Genomic DNA, 16352 nt, shown 5'->3' with positions numbered 1-16352 from the left:
TATTGAGCCATGAAGACGACCCACCCGTCCCAGTGTATTACCTGTAGTGTAATCTTCAGAAAATCATAAAAAATTAAAGAAAGGGGCCACAGCTACAGTAAGGTTGTATGAGGTTCGGGGGCCTGTCTGGTGTGTAAAACACTTGGTTTCAGCAGAGTGGGTGCTGTATTTGAAATGCTATTGAGCCATGAAGACGACCCACCCGTCCCAGTGTATTACCTGTAGTGTAATCTTCAGAAAATCATAAAAAAATAAAGGTTCCATAACCCAAAACAAAGCTGGGAATAGTCAGATGACCTGCTTAGTGTGCAAAACACTTACCTGCAGCATTGTGGGTGCTGTGGTTTAAATGCTATTGGTTTGTGAACAGAATACCCCTATCCCAGTGCATTGTGCCATATTAAATAAAAGCATGAGAAAAAGAGATTCAGAATGCAAAGCTGTGTCAGTGTTCTGTGTAAAAAATCAGTTTGAACATCATGGGAGCTGTTTTTAATAAGCTGCTGAGAAAAGAATATTTTAATCTTCCTGCTGTCAGTAGTATTGTGAATATAGTTGACCCTTACCTGAATGAAAACAGGGCGTAAAGGAAGGGTTTCAGAAATCAAACAAAGCTTTATTCCCGTGCTTACAGTCTGGGTAATGGGAGACTGCGCTGTTCTGCTTCCTATGGTCATATACGGGTTTTTCGCATGAAGCCGTATTGAACAGTATTTCTCGCGTTGTGAACGTGTGCACACAGCGGTCCCCCGGGTTCCAGTTCGTGCGTAATTACGCATCGATGAAAAACCGGAGGTTTAAAAAAAGATAATTAGCTCACTGATAGTTTGATGTAAAGGCTGTGGAAATATCCACAAGTCGTGGTCTTTAAAATGCATTTGGTTTGACGGCGTTCTGTGCTTCCATTGCGAAGATATGGTCAAAAGAATATTCGTGCATGGTCAAAAAAATGTCATAAAATCGAAAAAGTAAAGGCTGAGAAAGCATCCACAATGTATTTTATACACAAAACAAGCATTCTCGCAACTCTAAGAGGTTTCGTGAAAGCGCTACAGGCGTGCCAAAATCGTTTTCGAACTTCGAGCTAACTTTACCCCGGTGGATGACGTACAATACCGCTTGGGCACGTAACAGCGTTATATGCAAGTGCGGGACGTGAGGGTTTTCGTTTGTTCGTTTTGTTTTGCTCTGCTTTGCTTTGTTTTGCTTTCCATCGCGTTGGTAAGAGCGTAAATAAAAAGACGATTCCTGTGTCTACCACTAATGTAAGAGCTATTTCAAGTGCGACGTGGTGCGGCTTTTCAAATGCTTGTGGGCATTTCTCTGTTGTTGATTCTTTTTTTGTGTGTAACAAAGTGGCATTTTCATGTCCGGACGGGGAGACTTTATCATTCCGACATGAAGCCACCCTTAAGTCCTCTGAGGCGTGTCTGTCTGCAAGGCTTGTATTTTGGAAATGTTTTTTTGAAACGGAGAACGACTTTGAAATAGGCTTCCGCCGGCGCCTCGCGATCCAGGTAAGATTGTAGCAAGAACGCAGCGGCGGTGGGGCTTGCTGTAGTCGTGGCTGAGTGGTTAAGGCAATGGACTAGAAATCCATTGGGGTCTCCCCGCACAGGTTCCAATCCTGTCGACTACGTTGTCCGCCTTCAGTCGGTGTGTTTCGGCACAAGCAAAGAAGCGCGCCTCTTTGCTGTTCCTGGTGGTTTTAAAACGCCCAATCGCTTGTACCTGCTGCCTTGGAAATAAGTTCTTCAGCGTCCGCAAATGGCATTTTGCAGCTGGAAGCAGATGTCGACGCGTTTTGCACAGAGCACCAAAAAAGCGTCTTTTTTGAAGGCCCAGGCACTGAGCATTGGTGGTTCAGTGGTAGAATTCTCGCCTGCCACGCAGGAGGCTCGGGTTCAATTCCCGGCCAATGCGGTGGCTTTTGCAGCGAGCGGCTCCATCACTTGCATCCCCTTGCAACTTGCAACTAAAAACCCACTGAAGCTAAGCAGGTGTGAGCCAGGTCAGTACCTGGATAAGGATGAGCTACAGGGAAAAACAAAGCTTCCAGCTGGAAGCGGTGTTAATGGTGCCGGCGGGGGGGCGCTCACCCTGAGGTCTGTGCGGGTCCCAATGCCCCAGTATAGTGACGGAGATGCTGTGTTGTAAAAGGGCGCTGTCTTTTGGATGAGATGTAAAACCGAGGTCACAGCGCTCTGTGGTCATTCAAAATGACCACCAAAACCTTTGACAAAAGCTCTTGGTAATTGATGGTCTTCAATAATGCTTCTCCTTTAGGTACATTTTAAATCAGCTGAAAAATGCTGTGAAATGGGGGGGCACTTCAGGCCAGTGTAGGATTTGGGTTACAAGAACCATGAAACTGCACGAGAAAGCCCGTACACTGAATTACACGGCTTTCTATTCAAAGGAGGACAAAAGAAATTCCCTGAGTTTGATTTTTTGCAGCACAGAGAGGAGCACTGTCGTGAGGCCGGTTAGCTCAGTTGGTTAGAGCGTGGTGCTAATAATGCCAAGGTCGCGGGTTTGAGCCCTGTACGGGCCAGGTCTAGGTCCAGGTCCCTGTTTGTGAAACAGGCAAATGACTGTCTCAGGGGCCCATTCCTCATTCTCAAGACACATGTATGCAGTATGTACACCATGCATTGAGCAATAGGGACTGAATACACCACAGGTAAGGTTAGAAGTCATTCTGAGGTGCCACATGTGAGGGATACAGCTAGGCATCCGAAATGTAGGGTTTGAGACCCTTCAGGAGTATTGCATCCTTTGAGACAGACCCGTGCATGTTAAACAAATGATCATTTCTTTCGGCATTAGGGACTAAATATACTAAACATATGATGTTAAAATGTTATTTTCACATATATTAATGTAATAAATGATTGCTTATGCTTTATAAACAAATCTAATTATAATAAAAGCTTAAGTTTTGTATTTATCTTGTACCATAGAACATGATTTTCTTTGTATTTCAAGCCCACAAAGCGTCCAAATGACGCACTACATGATATAAGGAAGATTATCACATGCATATCGGTATTATCTTTCTTATGAAAATGCATTCCTTTCATTACCTTTTACTTTTTAAAATGAACTCAAATTGAGTATAATGTAATAATTTAAGTAGAATAGATTCTAATAATATAATGATCAGTGTTTTGCACTACTTCACTGCTTCACTGCTCTATGCCATCTGGAAATAAATCCTCAGACTGCTTACTGCCCTGGGCATGTACCAATAAATTAAAGGAGCACATCTGTTTATCACTGCGTTGAAGCAGGAGACACACAGTCTCTGCAAACACATCCTAAATACAGTGTTCCAGCACCTTTGACCTCATCCAGAACGTATCAATCCTTGAAAGGGATTGCTGTCCGAATGCACATCTGAATCCCAAACAGAATCTCTAGTAAAATACGATCATTTGTGAAACAGGCAAATGACTGTCTCAGGGGCCCATTCCTCATTGTCAGACACATGTATGGAATGCTTTCACCGTGCATTGAGCAATAGGGATTAAAAACACCGCAGGTAAGGTTAGATGTCATGTTCTATGATCATTTCTTTCAGCATTAGGGACTAAATATACTAAACGTATGATGCTAAAATGTTATTTTCACATATATTAATGTAATAAATGATTGCTTATGCTTTATAAACAAATCTAATTAAAATAAAAGCTTAAGTTTTGTATTTATCTTGTACCATAGAACATGATTTGCTTTGTATTTCAAGCCCACAAAGTGTCCAAATGTTCTATGATCATTTCTTTCAGCATTAGGGACTAAATATACCAAACGTATGATGCTAAAATCCTGAAAAAAGGATGTGCTCCATCTCGTCAGTAGATTGGATTCCAAAACTGATTTGGGTCAATATACATTACCTTTGAAATTAAAGTACAGTAAAGTAGGGAACTATCAACTTAGAAAGCATTGGCCTTCCCTGGGGGTCAGGTAGGTGCAAAAGATAAACCTTTATCCTATCTTTATCTTAAGATAAGTGGCCAAGCAGTATTTTTCCAAGTTTCACCAAGCACATCATGTTGCCATAGTAGACAAAGTTCTATAAAATGTTAAATAACTTTTAAAAAAAGTATCTTGGTCTTACAGTACTGTACAAGGTGAATTAAACTGTCCCTGGTAATAAAAAGTAATTAGAAGCATCTCAGAAACTTTATCTCTAGAAACATTAGCTGTTTTATATCATGTAATTTAGTGTGATGTTGTCAGAATTCAAGGACATTATCACACACAGAAATTGGTTCAGTTAAATCTAAAAAACACAGCTAAACATGGGTTTAAATGTAACAGAAGTCTTACCTCTTGTCAAAAGATTTAATTCAAGAAGCGATGTAATAAATGATTGCTTATGCTTTATAAAGAAGCTTAAGTTTTGTATTTATCTTGTACCATAGAACATGATTTTCTTTGTATTTGAAGCCCACAAAGTGTCCAAATGATGCACTACATGATATAAGGAAGATTATCACATGCATATCGGTATTATCTTTCTTATGAAAATGCATTCCTTTCATTACCTTTTACTTTTTAAAATGAACTCAAATTGTGTATAATGTAATAATTTAAGTAGAATAGATTCAGGTAGGAAATATATTATATAATATATTTTGACAGACAAAAGTCATGATGTTTATGGCTGACATCATTTCACATGGGTGAATTTTAAGCTAAGAAATAAAAACATTTACAATGAAGATACCATTGCTTAATTTTAAAGGCCTTTAAAAAATAAATACCTCCTGAGAATAATTTGCCACTCCCAGATCCTTGGTAAGGTACTGTTTGAATCCAATCAGGAGAGGAGCATCCAGGGAGTGCTTTCTATAGAGTCCAGCTTGGGCCACTCTCTTCCGGCCTGCTGATACTTTTTAACTACTCAGGGCCTGTAAGGATATAAAACACCGGTTTAAACATTTTATACCTATAAGACAAATTAGAATTTTAGTAAAAAATAGATACATCTGAAAAATAAAAAAAGTCTTACTGCTGATAGAGTTCTTCAGAGCTCACATCTTCCCCTTCCTTATCCGCTTCTGTTTCAGTTTCTAGAGCAGCCTCTGGCATCTCTTCCTCCTGGACAGCGGCCTCTTGCTCAGGGCCGCTGGAATGCAGGTAGATTCTTTTCAACATGCTTTTACATAATATGTTGTAACAATGATTTCAAAAAGAAACTACAGAAGCCTTACAGATTAAAAATATCTCACCTTGCCAATGTGTCTTCAGGCTTCCCATGTACAAAAAGGCCCAAGGACTCTAGCAGTCTTACAACCACTATCCTGTTTGCCTCACCAGACACGATCTCTATTCTGTGGTAATCCACGATGACCCCGTTCTTCAGGTGATTCATCATGTCCTCCCTCGCCTGTTGAGAGGCCATCCTGATCTTTTCTGCCGTGGCGTGCTTCATACACGCCCTCTTCAAGTGAGCAGGAAGCTGATCAAGAGTATTCAGGTACATCTTGCACACCAGGGGAATCCGCACGGGTTTCCTTTGAAAATAAATAATACCATCTGTGTATAGAAACAAGCTAAGACTGATTTCTTAAATTATCCTTAATTTTCTCTCTCATAGTTTGAGCATAATGATTTTATTGCATTTATATAAGAATTGCTCATTGCTCCTAAATAAATAATGGTTTCATAAAAAAATGAACACTTACTTGGTCTCAGTCACAGACTTTCCAATAGAAGCCATTGTGGAGTTCAGCAACTGCAGGTCCTAGAAGTGGGGAAGGAATTTTAAAAGAGAAATTGAATTACAATACAGAAGGAATGGCTGAGGGTTCACTGAAATATATAAATATACAAATTCCAAAGACTGAGTCCATATAGAAACAACTACCTTTCATTTTCAGTATAAGAAAAAAAAAACATTATCTTCCAAAGCATCATAAAATTGTCCCTTCTTCCAGACTCTACTTCTCTCTTGTAGTAGTATAGCAGACCTTTCCAGGTGAGCAGATCACAGAGTCTGAAATGAGCTTCCTCCATCAAGCAAAGTACCTGAACATGACTCTGTCTTCATAAAAGCGCCCCTGTAATAAAGAAATTAAATCCGAAATCAAGAGGGCAGTTGCCTACTGAAATACAAGAAGTCATCAATTTTAACCTAGCAACACATTAAAGGCTGCATCTATACAAATACGATTCTAGAAATGCTCACCAGATTACGTTTTAAGAAGGAACTGCGCCTCAGGTTCCGCCGAGATCTTAACTCGGATGGCAGGATTCAGAGTCCGGAGTGCGGACTGATGGCGCACGGAGGGTCCATATACTGTGGATCCCTCAGTGATCTTCCGCGTATTCAAACCGCCAGCGTGTGACTCCCCTGTCCCCGTGACCTCATTGCTCTGCTCTCTCCTCTGTGCAGCTGAGCCCGACTCACGGTAAAATGGTAAAAAATATGCCCTCGACGTGAGATTTATTCTGGAGCGAGCCAGTGTTGCGCATAGCTGCCTTCAAAGCAGTTAACCCAGGTTCGATTCCCGGCCAACGCAGTTGCGAATGTTTTCAAATGCTGTCATGAGCCTTGGATTGTGACTAGCAAAGCGAAGCCTTTTGAAAGAGCTAAAGCACTGCAAAACGGAATTGAAGGAGAATCTTACAGGGGATTCTGAGCAGTGTCTGCATACATGCAGTCAGATAAAGGTGCTGAAAGCTTGAGTTACTCTCAATGTCATGCTGCCCTTCCCCGGAGTAAATCTGTTACATTGAAAGAATGCTTCTGGCAGGTTCAAAAAGGGACCCTTGTTAATTGGAGAAATCAATGATTTCGAATGAATTCTGTATGCGTTAAAAGACAGCTATACACAGAAAACATGCAGGACACTGCTCATGATGTTTCCCGAGCCGAAACACAGTGCGTTTTTCCAAGCCATTTGACAAAGCCCACCCACTGAAAACTGCAGCAGATCGTGTAAAGACGTTCAACTTTGTAACTACTGCACGCACAGGAAGCAGAATAAATTCCTCTTTTCAAACTGTCAAAGGTTTGCTTTGCGAACGCTGCAGGACATCGCACAATCTCTTGAATGGGGACAAACGATTTCTTATGGGGCGCAGTAAGTACAGACGTTTAAAATGCTCCACTCATGCCGACGATGCAGCATGAAGAAGCGCAACCTAACGTTTGACAGACAAAAGCCAGGCGCCGCTATGAGCAATATGAAATCATACTGACAGCACACGGCGTTTCGCGCTGACACAAAAGTAATCTCGACAGACGCTGTTCTCTGCATAAAGCTGAAAGAGCTAAAGAGCGTTTCTGTTGACACGTAACAAGCTCGTTTTATTTCTACCATGATATCACCGTGACCGAATCTGTCTTTAAACACCTTGCTCAGTCTCTGACGAGACTGTCAAAAACTGCTTTCGCCGATTGTATTGCAAACCGGCGGAAGCGGGGTATTGGGAAAAGTTTTCAACTAGCAATAATCGCGCCTCGGCTAAACCTCACAGGCTACGATACTGCCACTGCGCAAAGCTGACGGTTGCCAGGCAACCGCGGGGATCCTATGGATATCGTTATCGATCGTCTCATGGCATGTCGTTGCTATAACGCTTCATATTTGTCGTCTTCTTCTTCTTCTAGCTTGAGGTTTTGAAGAATTTCATGACAGACAAGGGCTCCGTTGGGAACAAAGGGCGTTGTGAGAAAACCGTTGCTTATTTTCAGCAGCAGAAATACAACCCTTTAAATACAAGATGACAGAACAATGACGAAGGGCATGCCGGGAGGAACTCATGCACTACAGAGGAAAGGGGGCGGGCACGTACAGTTCACATTCAAGCCACAAGTACTCTTCTTGGATGTTGCACAAACAAATCCTAACGTCTTGAAAGCATTGCAGCATGTTTGTGTCCCACTTCCCGTGGCTGCGGGACGACTGACACGAACGGACAAACACAATCTGTGGCGTTTAGCATGACATAGTCTTGCAGGCATCGTGCTGTCTCACTGCAATATTATACCGCTGGAGGAAACAGTCCATCTGGCCATGAAACTCATTTGAACGTCTAGCTACAGCAACTAACAATATCATGATTTATTCAGGATGTGTGGAATCAGCACGTCCCGGAGACAGCTTCCGAAATCGTGAGCATTCTCTGGTGGTAGGGGCGTTCAAGATGGCGCTCAGGTGGGAGGTAAAGTTTAGTGGTTGGGGAGTTTTTTTGAGTTTTTCATGACCTGAATGTTAATTTTTGCTTTTTTTTGACTACAGAAAAATAAGGACTTAACACTAGTTGTTTAAACTTCAGTTTTAATTGAAAGAAAAAAAAACGATTTTTTTTTAGGTTTAAAAAGTCCGATATGAGTAACACTGGGAAAAGAAAAGAGAGTGCTGGGTCTTCGAAGGAGAACTCTAAGATACCTCAATCGCATATGTATAGCACTACAAAAAAATCGATAGCAACTAAAGGGAAAAGTGAAGCAGCTGCAGGGGCAGCAACAGGGCGGAGGCGCCGCGCGCCCGGCCGACGTGTTGGACCGGTGCGCTTTACGTGCTGAAATAAACACGCGACAGCCCCGAAATGTTTCCAGAGTGCTGTGCACTGAAGACTTGGCTGGTGCTCCTCTGTTCAGATTGTTGGTGCTCCTCCAGTGCGGGACGAGCCAACACAAGGGAGCGCATTCGCCAACATCCAGGCACGCAATGCGATTTGGAAAGCAGCTCCTTTCCAAAGAGTTGCACACGAACGATCCTTCAGTCCCGCTCGGGGGGCACGGAACCCCCGCCACACACAGCTTCAAGTAGCGAGTCAGGCGCCGGGGCTTTCGCTTACGGCCACACCACCCTGAACACGCCCAATCTCGTCTGATCTCGGAAGCTAAGCAGCGTCGGGCCTGGTTAGTACTTGGATGGGAGAATGCCTGGGAATACCAGGTGCTGTAAGCTTTTGCTCTCCCGGCCAGCAGGGGTCGCCGTTGGTGCCGTAGGCTTTGGGAGGAAAACCTGCAGGATGGAAAGGTGATCTATAGCCTCATCTCTAGAGATGTTTTGTTGCTGTGGCATGTGTGTGACCCATATTCAAAAAAAAAACCCGTCTGTAAAACGAATATCGAAGCTGCCTCTAAATCTGCAAATGAAGATGAGTCGATAAACCACTCGTTTTTCGTATAACTAGACATATATTCATTTGTTACCGATTTCATTCATTGAGCACGGATACAATAGAGGTACAGCCATTCACTGTTTGACATGTCTGCACTGGTACAGAACCGAGCAATCAGAAAACGGGTGAAACTGTCTTTAGACTCAGCATACAGTACCGAGGCCCCCCATGACCAAATAAAGGCTAACCTCGATAATCAGCCTAAAGAACGCAGACTACAGCAAAACGACTGACCTTGAAAAGGGAATGAACGTCCGGAAGGAGTAGTGGAACTAGCTTGAGATGCTTCTCCGGACCCCTAACTAAAAGCCAGCGAGAACCAGCAGCGGCGTCCACTCCTGTCGAACCGGGATCCTTCCGCAGCCACGCAGCTCGTGGTGTCCTAACCCTCCCGTATCTGATTTTGGACCAAGCACATCAGGGGAGAGCGCGAACGCAGTCCCCCACTACCAGAAATTATGCAGTCGAGATTCCCACATTTTGGGAATTCGCAGGGGTCAGCACAGCCGGAGTGCAATGGCCGAACCTCGCCCTGGGTGAACTTCCTTCTTGATCAAGGTATCTCCCCTGCCAGGTAAGTATGAGTTAAACAGGCCCCTGCAAGCGGCCCGCACCCACAGCACAAATCGCGCAGCCTAGGCCACCTCCTCGCCCCGCACGCCACCGCCTCCTGCTGGGCCCACTCTTTCACACACTCACACGCCACACTAACACTCAAAAGTGTGGGCAAAACGAGAAAACGAGCGCGCCGTTTCCTACACATCTGCAGTCGCCGTTGCGCATTCGCAGCATGTCCCGGGATGCAATTCGGCCTCATTTGCATAACTCCAGACCGGCAGATCGCCACGCAAGCTCGCGACGTGCGCCTGCCACACACCGAACAAACCTTTTCAGCAATTTCCAAAAAACGGGCCTGCTCGCCTGCCCACAAGGCTCCGTCTCTAACCTGCTCTCCAGAGCCTGCTGCCTTCTGTGCTTTTCTCTCGGCACCGCTGCAGTGCACACAACTCCTGCAGCGGGAGGGGGGAGAAAGTTCCCGCGCTCCGCCGCAGGGAAGGCTCGCTCCGTGCGCACACGTCCTTTCGATGCCAGTCCAACAAGTGCTCCGCATTAGCTGCGTCGGGGCTCCGGCGTGTCGCACCTCACCTCACCTCGCACTGCCCCCTCCTTGAATGTCTGCCGCTGGGCATGCCCCGCTCTCCTTCGCCTTATCTTATCGCGTGTGAGCACCGACAATGGCCACAATGCCGGGGAATGGCACCTGTAAAGTGTTAATTGGGGCACAGGAACAGCCCGTCTCGTCTCGGGGGGGCCGGCTTCAGAGACAATACAGCAAACACAGCGGGGCGGGGGAAGAAGACGACACCACACATGCGGGTACATTCAGCTCCGGCGGGAACGAGACATTTGTCGGTCTTTTCAAGTGCCGAGAGCCGAGCAATCCTTCACTTGTATCGTTTCTCCCCGGTGACTAGATCTGGCCCTGCGACTCTCGACTGGGCTCACCCCCGGGGCAGCCCAGCAGGTGTGAGCCTGGCCGGCACCCGGATGGGAGATTCCACCCCGGAAAAGCTCCGGTTGCTGCTGCTCCTGCAAGAGGTGTGACTGGGACCAGTAGGGAGCGCTCACCCTGCGGGCTGTGTGGCTCTCTTACGCCCCAGCCTCCTGATGGCGACACTCTGCTGCACAAACAGGCGCCGTCCTTCGGGGGAGGCGTCAAACCGAGGTCCCGACCCTCCTTGGCCATTAGGAAACCCCAGGGCGTCTCTCAAAAAGAGATGCCGGGGGTGTCCCTCTGGTGTTAGTGCTCCCCTTTACCCATCAGTCGGGGTCTCCTCCTAATCCCCGTCTCACCTGTAACAATCAATGACGAGGCCCCCCTGTCCGTGAGATTTAGTACTCGCGCAAGAGACCGGGGGCAGAGCGCGAACGCGGTCCCCCGCCCCCCACAAAGTGCGCGCTCCGGGTTCCCTCTCGGGGCCCTGCAACACAGCGGAAGGGCAGCGAGAAGGAGCCTCTTGCTCTGACGCCGCAAGGCCACAAGAGGGCGGAGGCGCCGCGCGCCCGGCCGACGTGTTGGACCGGTGCGCTTTACGTGCTGAAATAAACACGCGAAAGCCCCGAAATGTTTCCAGAGTGCTGTGCACTGGAGGTTTTTGTCTGGTGAAGACTTGCCTGGTGCTCCTCCGTGCAGATTGTTTGTCCTCCTCCAGTGCGGGACGAGCCAACACAAGGGAGCGCATTCGCCAACATCCAGGCACGCAATGCGATTTGGAAAGCAGCTCCTTTCCAAAGAGTTGCACACGAACGATCCTTCAGTCCCGCTCGGGGGGCACGGAACCCCCGCCACACACAGCTTCAAGTAGCGAGTCAGGGGCTGCGCTTTCGCTTACGGCCACACCACCCTGAACACGCCCGATCTTGTCTGATCTTGGAAGCTAAGTAGCGTCGGGCCTGGTTAGTACTTGGATGGGAGACTGCCTGGGAATACCAGGTGCTGTAAGCTTTTGCTCTCCCGGCCAGCAGGGGTCGCCGTTGGTGCCGTAGGCTTTGGGAGGAAAACCTGCAGGATGGAAAGGTGATCTATAGCCTCATCTCTAGAGATGTTTTGTTGCTGTGGCATGTGTGTGACCCATATTCAAAAAAAAAAACCCGTCTGTAAAACGAATATCGAAGCTGCCTCTAAATCTGCAAATGAAGATGAGTCGATAAACCACTCGTTTTTCGTATAACTAGACATATATTCATTTGTTACCGATTTCATTCATTGAGCACGGATACAATAGAGGTACAGCCATTCACTGTTTGACATGTCTACACTGGTACAGAACCGAGCAATCAGAAAATGGGTGAAACTGTCTTTAGACTCAGCATACAGTAACCACTCGGCCACCTCGTCTAGGAAACTGGGCTGTCCTGACATGGGTTGGCGCACTCCAGTTGATCTTTTTCTTTTTTTTCCCTCATACTCGAGGGTCATTTTCCTGTTCCACATGCGATTTCAACATTTTCCTTGGGAGATGTCAAGCCAGCAAGCCACTGCTGTGGTTCAGTGGCCAGCGTGGAGTTCAGTGGCCCTGTTGTACACAGAAAGCACATTGAGCTCCTTGGACATGAAAAGTTCCAGATAAAAGCCATTTGTCATCCTTTCTCTTGGTGTCGATGTTGCTATTGTATGTAAAGGTGGCAACTTGCTCAGCGAGCAGGCGGAGCACACACCGAATGCAGATGTGTCTGAGTGGTGTGTCCAAGTGGCTGCAAAAGGACAGCACTCCCGGGGCGCCGTGGCTTAGTTGGTTAAAGCGCCTGTCTAGTAAACAGAAAATCCTGGGTCCGAATCCCAGCGGTGCCTTTTTTTGTTCTGTGTTCTCAAACAGAACTGGCCATTATGGACAACCGCATACGTCTAGACTTAATTAAATGCAAGTATTCATTTCCTGTCTTGAACGACTTGTTTTTCTTAAAATGGATGCAACTTGCAAAACATGAAATACAAACCTCGCTAATCAGCGCTCGCGGCTGGCAAAAAAAAAAGAAGTCAGCAATGTTTTTTTCTTTAACCTTAAGCCTGCTAATGGAGAAGAACCTAGTCGCCACATCACATACATCCGTTTCAACGATAAGAAGGTAACAACTATCCTCACTCCAGAGTAAATCTCACGTTGAGGGCATATTTTTTTCCACTTTACCATGAGTCGGGCTCAGCTGCACAGAGGCGAGAGCAGAGCAATGAGGTCAGGGGGATAGGGGAGTCACACGCTGGCGGTTTGAACACGCGGAAGATCACTGAGGGATCCACAGTATGTGGACCCTCCGTGCGCCATCATTCCACACTCCAGACTCTGAATCCTGCCATCCGAGTTAAGATCTCGGCGGAACCTGAGGCGCAGTTCTTTCTTAAAACGTAATCTGGTGAGCATTTCTAGAATCGTACTTGTATAGATGCAGCCTTTAATGTGTTGCTAGGTTAAAATTTATGACTTCTTGTATTTCAGTAGGCAACTGCCCTCTTGATTTCGGATTGAATTTCTTTATTACAGGGGCGCTTTTATGATGACAGAGTCATGTTCAGGTACTTTGCTTGATGGAGGAAGCTCATTTCGGACTCTGTGATCTGCTCACCTGGAAAGGTCTGCTGTACTACTACAAGAGAGAAGTAGAGTCTGGAGGAAGGGACAATTTTATGATGCTTTGGAAGGTAATGTTTTTTTTTTCTTTGAAATCGAAATGAATCAGAATATCAGTGCAAAAGACAAACTCTTGGTTTGGTTTAAAGAGATATGGTTTTAAAACAGACAAAATGTAGAAAACAGGTGTTTCTCACTTTTGGAAAAGAATGGACCGGGGGTAATATTTTACTAGTTGCAGTGCTAAGCTCACTGGGTTACAGTCCTGCAGTGTCACACCAGGGCCAGTGGTGCAATGGATAATGTGTCTGACTATGGATTAGGAGTTTGGAGGTTTGACTCCTGCCTGGCGCTGGTTGTTTTTAAACACATCAGCCTACTCCCTAAGTAGCCTGTGCTACTTACTGCATTGTAATCGTACCCAGTAAGAGATTTCCTTCATGTAAATGAACTGCACCTGACAGCTTTAGAAAAACATCTGGGCTCAGTACGGTGCTGAGAGCTCAAGTTGTACCAATAAACTTGACAGTAAAAGGTTGTAATTAGTCAAGAAATAAAGTCGAACAACAGCTGCGGGTTTGATTCTGAACGTATCAGATTGCAGCACCTTTTACTTCAATTGACAAATGATAGAGATTCGAAGAGAGATCCTTCAGACCAGCAAGCGAACCCACGGCTATTTCGGTTTTCTATCTAGGCAACGTTGGTGTCTGCAATAGCATACATGAAAGCGTGATGCAATTTCTGTGGCTACATTTGTTGCACGTCATGCACAGTAAGAGTGTTTCTAACACCAAATAAAAAGTCAACAATTAGCGATCACGCCTTCTCCTCAGTTAACCCACTGAAACCCTTGCTGTTAACAGTTCTTTAATGCGTGCTTTACGAGCACCTACATATTGTGTCGGTTCTTTCAGTTTTATTCATTAGGTTTTCAAAGGCATAAGTAGAACACCAGAGGTGCGAACGCAAGATGTGTGGTTATCTGAAGAACTCATTTCCATGGCAGCGGGGCCAAGCGATTTAGCGTTTTTATCGTACCAGGAAAGGAGAAACAGCACTTCGCCTTTGCCGCGCAGGCACAAGGAGACGTGCGGCAGACGCCGTAGTCGGCAGGATTCGAACCTGCGCGGGGAGTCCCCAATGGATTTCGAGTCCATCGCCTTAACCACTCGGCCACGACTACAGCGAGTTCGCCATCGCTGCATTCCTCCTTTAATCTAACACGGAGTGCGACGTGGCTGCGGAAACCTTTTCAAAGTCGCTCTCCGTTAAAAAAAATAAATACCTTTGACAAAATACGTGCTGGCAGATAGACACGCCTCAGAGGGTTTAAGGCTGGCTTCACGTTCAAATGATAAAGTCTCCCCGTCCGGATGTCAAAATGCAGCTTTGGCAGACAGAACAAACAGCAACAAACCACAAATGTGGATAAGGATTTTACAAGCTGCACCACACTGCACTTTCAAAAGCATTTACATTCCTGTTAGACGCAGGAATTGCCTTTGATTTGCGTGCTTACAAACGCCATGGAAAACGAAACAAAACAAAAGCCCTCAGCTCCTGCACTTGATTATAATGCCGTTACGTATCGAAGCAGGAATTTACGTCATCCTACCACTGCAACACGGGGAATAGAGGGAAATGAGCACACGCTACGAATCGTCTCAATCATTCCTGTTAGACGCAGGAATTGCCTTTGATTTGCGCGCTTACGAACGCCATGGAAAACGAAACAAAACTAAAGCCCTCAGCTCCTGCACTTGATTATAATGCCATTACGTGTCGAAGCAGTAATTTACGTCATCCTACCACTGCAACACGGGGAATAGAGGGAAATGAGCACACGCTACGAATCGTCTCAATCACTCCCTAGAGTCCTAAGGCGCATTGAAGGGTGCATTAATCGTTGCGCCTCTGTGAAAGGAAAGCTCTTGAGCAGTCTTTGAAACAGCTCGGATGAAACACTTGATTGCTTCCATGTGCATCTGGAGCCCATTTCTTATTTTCACTTCACGCCCATTAAAGCATTTCTAAAACAGGAGATTCGCGCTTGGGAATGCGCCCTGCCTTACAAATAAAACAGGTCTACGGGTCTGAAACCCGCTCCACGGAAAACAGTTCTGTTGCGCTTTTGATCAAAGGGAGATTCGCTGTTCTTACTTTTTGATGACATAACACCCAAAGGGGCTTCTTTGGAGCTGGATTTCAACCAGCATCCTTGGCGGTATCCTTTACAGTCCTCTGTTCGGTCGACAAGGGACAGAAGGGGGCAGCTTTCCTCACACATACAGTGCAATGTACTGTAGTGTTCCCGTTCATTGAATTTGCAGTTCTGCATCAGACCTCTAACCCGTTTCCTTAGCTTGGATTTAAGCCACGAAGCAGGCTTCTACTGTATAAACGTCTAGAGGAATGACAAACTGTGATTCTGAGAGACTGTCAAAAATCGCTTTCTCCGTTTGCGTTGCAAATAAGTGAAAACGCGGTCTCAACCCAGAGCCAACGTTAGCCTACTATACCATGTTCAGCCACCGCTAGAAAATGTACGGCTCTAGTACCGGAGCGACGAGGATGGGATTCGAACCCACGCGTGCAGAGCACAATGGATTAGCAGTCCATCGCCTTAACCACTCGGCCACCTCGTCGAGGAAACTGGGCTGTCCGGACATGGGTTGGCACGCTCCGGACATGGGTTGGCACGCTCCAGATGATCTTTTTCTTTTTTTTCCCTCGTACTCGAGGGTCATTTTCCTGTTCCACATGCGATTTCAACATTATTCTTGGGAGATGTCAAGCCAGCAAGCCACTGCTGTGGTTCAGTGGCCAGTGTGGAGTTCAGTGGCCCTGTTTATTATGCCTAATAAACAGGAGATCCTGGGTGATCCTAGATGATTGCAAGCCGTACAACCTCCGCCATGCTTCCCAGGTGGGATGAGGTTTTGGAGTTGGTATGCAGTGTTTTGTTATCTCCAAACATAACGCTGTGCACATTTACCAACAAGTTCAGCTTTTGTCACGTCTGTCCACAGAACATTGTTCCAGGAGTTGCTCTGGAACATCCACGTGGTCTTT

General features: G+C 45.9%; 5 non-coding genes and 2 pseudogenes across 5 annotated transcripts; 3 read left to right on the top strand and 4 right to left on the bottom strand.

Moving 5' to 3' along the window:
• Positions 1-7379: 7379 nt before the first annotated feature.
• LOC138226289 (U4 spliceosomal RNA) lies at positions 7380-7521 on the bottom strand. The gene has a single exon (XR_011184474.1). It is a non-coding gene; the product is annotated as a U4 spliceosomal RNA (small nuclear RNA).
• Positions 7522-8814: 1293 nt separating this feature from the next.
• Positions 8815-8933, top strand: LOC138226278 (5S ribosomal RNA; annotated as a pseudogene).
• Positions 8934-9568: 635 nt separating this feature from the next.
• LOC138226284 (U1 spliceosomal RNA) lies at positions 9569-9732 on the bottom strand. Its single transcript, XR_011184469.1, has one exon. It is a non-coding gene; the product is annotated as a U1 spliceosomal RNA (small nuclear RNA).
• A 1805-nt stretch (positions 9733-11537) lies between these two features.
• On the top strand, positions 11538-11656 carry LOC138226277 (5S ribosomal RNA; annotated as a pseudogene).
• Positions 11657-12428: 772 nt separating this feature from the next.
• On the top strand, positions 12429-12502 carry trnat-agu (transfer RNA threonine (anticodon AGU)). Its single transcript has one exon. It is a non-coding gene; the product is annotated as a tRNA-Thr (tRNA).
• A 1879-nt stretch (positions 12503-14381) lies between these two features.
• On the bottom strand, positions 14382-14463 carry trnas-cga (transfer RNA serine (anticodon CGA)). Its single transcript has one exon. It is a non-coding gene; the product is annotated as a tRNA-Ser (tRNA).
• A 1380-nt stretch (positions 14464-15843) lies between these two features.
• Positions 15844-15925, bottom strand: trnas-gcu (transfer RNA serine (anticodon GCU)). Its single transcript has one exon. It is a non-coding gene; the product is annotated as a tRNA-Ser (tRNA).
• Positions 15926-16352: the final 427 nt, after the last annotated feature.

This window comes from Lepisosteus oculatus, unplaced genomic scaffold (genome assembly GCF_040954835.1).
Source record: "Lepisosteus oculatus isolate fLepOcu1 unplaced genomic scaffold, fLepOcu1.hap2 HAP2_SCAFFOLD_131, whole genome shotgun sequence".
NCBI classification, from domain to species: domain Eukaryota; kingdom Metazoa; phylum Chordata; class Actinopteri; order Semionotiformes; family Lepisosteidae; genus Lepisosteus; species Lepisosteus oculatus.
This window is presented reverse-complemented; position numbering and strand designations above follow the sequence as displayed.